Genomic DNA, 5,000 nt, shown 5'->3' with positions numbered 1-5,000 from the left:
TGGTAACCCAAAAACATAGTGCAATTTCTGAGAAGAAAAACATAGCCGATTTTCTGAGAAGAAAAACATAGAATATTTTCTGAAGATTTTTTCAAACTTCCATAAATCAGCCAGGCCGGCCCCCATTGACTTGGGCCCGTAGTAGGGTGCTGTCAGGGTGGGTATGGAGGTCCCTATACCCTTTAAAAGTATTTAAAACAGTTATAAAATTTCACCCCTGGTAACCCAAATGCTACGGACACGTCCCCACCAAAACATAGAATATTTTCTGAAGATTTTTTGAAAAGCTATATAATTCCCTCTTGCTGTATCTCATTGAGTTGGGCCCTTAGGATGGTGCTCTAAGGGTGGGTATGGAGGTCCCTATACCCTCTATAAGTATTTAAAACCGTTTTTCAAAAATGGTTGTGGTAAGCCAGAATAAAACCAGGTGCCAGTTTGGACTTAGTGCAATTTCTGAGAAGAAAAACATAGAATATTTTCTGAAGATTTTTTCAAACTTCCATAAATCAGCCAGGCCGGCCCCCATTGACTTGGGCCCGTAGTAGGGTGCTGTCAGGGTGGGTATGGAGGTCCCTATACCCTTTAAAAGTATTTAAAACAGTTATAAAATTTCACCCCTGGTAACCCAAATGCTACGGACACGTCCCCACCAAAACATAGAATATTTTCTGAGAAGAAAAAACATAGCCGATTTTCTGAGAAGAAAAACATAGAATATTTTCAGAGGATTTTTAAAAACTTCCATAAAACACTCATTCTTCATCCCACTGACTTGGGACCACAGTGGGGTGCTGAAACAGGTGTCCTGGGGGTGGTGATGGCCTTTAAAAGTATTTAAAACAGTTGTAAAATTTCACCCCTGGTAACCCAAATGCTACGGACACGTCCCCACCAAAACATAGTGCAATTTCTGAGAAGAAAAAACATAGCCGATTTTCTGACAAGAAAAAACATAGTCATTTTTCTGAAGATTTTTTGAAAAGCTATATAATTCCCTCTTGCTGTATCTCATTGAGTTGGGCCCTTAGGATGGTGCTCTAAGGGTGGGTATGGAGGTCCCTATACCCTCTATAAGTATTTAAAACCGTTTTTCAAAAATGGTTGTGGTAAGCCAGAATAAAACCAGGTGCCAGTTTGGACTTAGTGCAATTTCTGAGAAGAAAAACATAGAATATTTTCTGAAGATTTTTTCAAACTTCCATAAATCAGCCAGGCCGGCCCCCATTGACTTGGGCCCGTAGTAGGGTGCTGTCAGGGTGGGTATGGAGGTCCCTATACCCTTTAAAAGTATTTAAAACAGTTATAAAATTTCACCCCTGGTAACCCAAATGCTACGGACACGTCCCCACCAAAACATAGAATATTTTCTGAAGATTTTTTGAAAAGCTATATAATTCCCTCTTGCTGTATCTCATTGAGTTGGGCCCTTAGGATGGTGCTCTAAGGGTGGGTATGGAGGTCCCTATACCCTCTATAAGTATTTAAAACCGTTTTTCAAAAATGGTTGTGGTAACCCAAAAACATAGTGCAATTTCTGAGAAGAAAAACATAGCCGATTTTCTGAGAAGAAAAACATAGAATATTTTCTGAAGATTTTTTCAAACTTCCATAAATCAGCCAGGCCGGCCCCCATTGACTTGGGCCCGTAGTAGGGTGCTGTCAGGGTGGGTATGGAGGTCCCTATACCCTTTAAAAGTATTTAAAACAGTTATAAAATTTCACCCCTGGTAACCCAAATGCTACGGACACGTCCCCACCAAAACATAGAATATTTTCTGAAGATTTTTTGAAAAGCTATATAATTCCCTCTTGCTGTATCTCATTGAGTTGGGCCCTTAGGATGGTGCTCTAAGGGTGGGTATGGAGGTCCCTATACCCTCTATAAGTATTTAAAACCGTTTTTCAAAAATGGTTGTGGTAACCCAAAAACATAGTGCAATTTCTGAGAAGAAAAACATAGCCGATTTTCTGAGAAGAAAAACATAGAATATTTTCTGAAGATTTTTTCAAACTTCCATAAATCAGCCAGGCCGGCCCCCATTGACTTGGGCCCGTAGTAGGGTGCTGTCAGGGTGGGTATGGAGGTCCCTATACCCTTTAAAAGTATTTAAAACAGTTATAAAATTTCACCCCTGGTAACCCAAATGCTACGGACACGTCCCCACCAAAACATAGAATATTTTCTGAAGATTTTTTGAAAAGCTATATAATTCCCTCTTGCTGTATCTCATTGAGTTGGGCCCTTAGGATGGTGCTCTAAGGGTGGGTATGGAGGTCCCTATACCCTCTATAAGTATTTAAAACCGTTTTTCAAAAATGGTTGTGGTAACCCAAAATAAAACCAGGTGCCCGTTTGGACTTAGTGCAATTTCTGAGAAGAAAAACATAGAATATTTTCTGAAGATTTTTTCAAACTTCCATAAATCAGCCAGGCCGGCCCCCATTGACTTGGGCCCGTAGTAGGGTGCTGTCAGGGTGGGTATGGAGGTCCCTATACCCTTTAAAAGTATTTAAAACAGTTATAAAATTTCACCCCTGGTAACCCAAATGCTACGGACACGTCCCCACCAAAACATAGAATATTTTCTGAGAAGAAAAAACATAGCCGATTTTCTGAGAAGAAAAACATAGAATATTTTCAGAGGATTTTTAAAAACTTCCATAAAACACTCATTCTTCATCCCACTGACATGGGACAGCAGTGGGGTGCTGAAACAGGTGTCCTGGGGGTGGTGATGGCCTTTAAAAGTAATTTAGAGCCTTTTAAAAATGTCACCCCTGGTAAGCCAAATGCTACGGACACGTCCCCACCAAAACATAGTGCAATTTCTGAGAAGAAAAAACATAGAATATTTTCAGAGGATTTTTAAAAACTTCCATAAAACACTCATTCTTCATCCCACTGACTTGGGACCACAGTGGGGTGCTGAAACAGGTGTCCTGGGGGTGGTGATGGCCTTTAAAAGTATTTAAAACAGTTGTAAAATTTCACCCCTGGTAACCCAAATGCTACGGACACGTCCCCACCAAAACATAGTGCAATTTCTGAGAAGAAAAAACATAGCCGATTTTCTGACAAGAAAAAACATAGTCATTTTTCTGAAGATTTTTTGAAAAGCTATATAATTCCCTCTTGCTGTATCTCATTGAGTTGGGCCCTTAGGATGGTGCTCTAAGGGTGGGTATGGAGGTCCCTATACCCTCTATAAGTATTTAAAACCGTTTTTCAAAAATGGTTGTGGTAAGCCAGAATAAAACCAGGTGCCAGTTTGGACTTAGTGCAATTTCTGAGAAGAAAAACATAGAATATTTTCTGAAGATTTTTTCAAACTTCCATAAATCAGCCAGGCCGGCCCCCATTGACTTGGGCCCGTAGTAGGGTGCTGTCAGGGTGGGTATGGAGGTCCCTATACCCTTTAAAAGTATTTAAAACAGTTATAAAATTTCACCCCTGGTAACCCAAATGCTACGGACACGTCCCCACCAAAACATAGAATATTTTCTGAAGATTTTTTGAAAAGCTATATAATTCCCTCTTGCTGTATCTCATTGAGTTGGGCCCTTAGGATGGTGCTCTAAGGGTGGGTATGGAGGTCCCTATACCCTCTATAAGTATTTAAAACCGTTTTTCAAAAATGGTTGTGGTAACCCAAAAACATAGTGCAATTTCTGAGAAGAAAAACATAGCCGATTTTCTGAGAAGAAAAACATAGAATATTTTCTGAAGATTTTTTCAAACTTCCATAAATCAGCCAGGCCGGCCCCCATTGACTTGGGCCCGTAGTAGGGTGCTGTCAGGGTGGGTATGGAGGTCCCTATACCCTTTAAAAGTATTTAAAACAGTTATAAAATTTCACCCCTGGTAACCCAAATGCTACGGACACGTCCCCACCAAAACATAGAATATTTTCTGAAGATTTTTTGAAAAGCTATATAATTCCCTCTTGCTGTATCTCATTGAGTTGGGCCCTTAGGATGGTGCTCTAAGGGTGGGTATGGAGGTCCCTATACCCTCTATAAGTATTTAAAACCGTTTTTCAAAAATGGTTGTGGTAACCCAAAAACATAGTGCAATTTCTGAGAAGAAAAACATAGCCGATTTTCTGAGAAGAAAAACATAGAATATTTTCTGAAGATTTTTTCAAACTTCCATAAATCAGCCAGGCCGGCCCCCATTGACTTGGGCCCGTAGTAGGGTGCTGTCAGGGTGGGTATGGAGGTCCCTATACCCTTTAAAAGTATTTAAAACAGTTATAAAATTTCACCCCTGGTAACCCAAATGCTACGGACACGTCCCCACCAAAACATAGAATATTTTCTGAAGATTTTTTGAAAAGCTATATAATTCCCTCTTGCTGTATCTCATTGAGTTGGGCCCTTAGGATGGTGCTCTAAGGGTGGGTATGGAGGTCCCTATACCCTCTATAAGTATTTAAAACCGTTTTTCAAAAATGGTTGTGGTAACCCAAAAACATAGTGCAATTTCTGAGAAGAAAAACATAGCCGATTTTCTGAGAAGAAAAACATAGAATATTTTCTGAAGATTTTTTCAAACTTCCATAAATCAGCCAGGCCGGCCCCCATTGACTTGGGCCCGTAGTAGGGTGCTGTCAGGGTGGGTATGGAGGTCCCTATACCCTTTAAAAGTATTTAAAACAGTTATAAAATTTCACCCCTGGTAACCCAAATGCTACGGACACGTCCCCACCAAAACATAGAATATTTTCTGAAGATTTTTTGAAAAGCTATATAATTCCCTCTTGCTGTATCTCATTGAGTTGGGCCCTTAGGATGGTGCTCTAAGGGTGGGTATGGAGGTCCCTATACCCTCTATAAGTATTTAAAACCGTTTTTCAAAAATGGTTGTGGTAACCCAAAAACATAGTGCAATTTCTGAGAAGAAAAACATAGCCGATTTTCTGAGAAGAAAAACATAGAATATTTTCTGAAGATTTTTTCAAACTTCCATAAATCAGCCAGGCCGGCCCCCATTGACT

The sequence above is a fragment of the Salmo salar genome, chromosome 08 (assembly GCF_965601325.2).
Source record: "Salmo salar chromosome 08, fSalSal1, whole genome shotgun sequence".
NCBI lineage: Eukaryota > Metazoa > Chordata > Actinopteri > Salmoniformes > Salmonidae > Salmo > Salmo salar.
The sequence above is the reverse complement of the archived record's forward strand: the minus strand, read 5'-3'. Positions refer to the sequence as shown.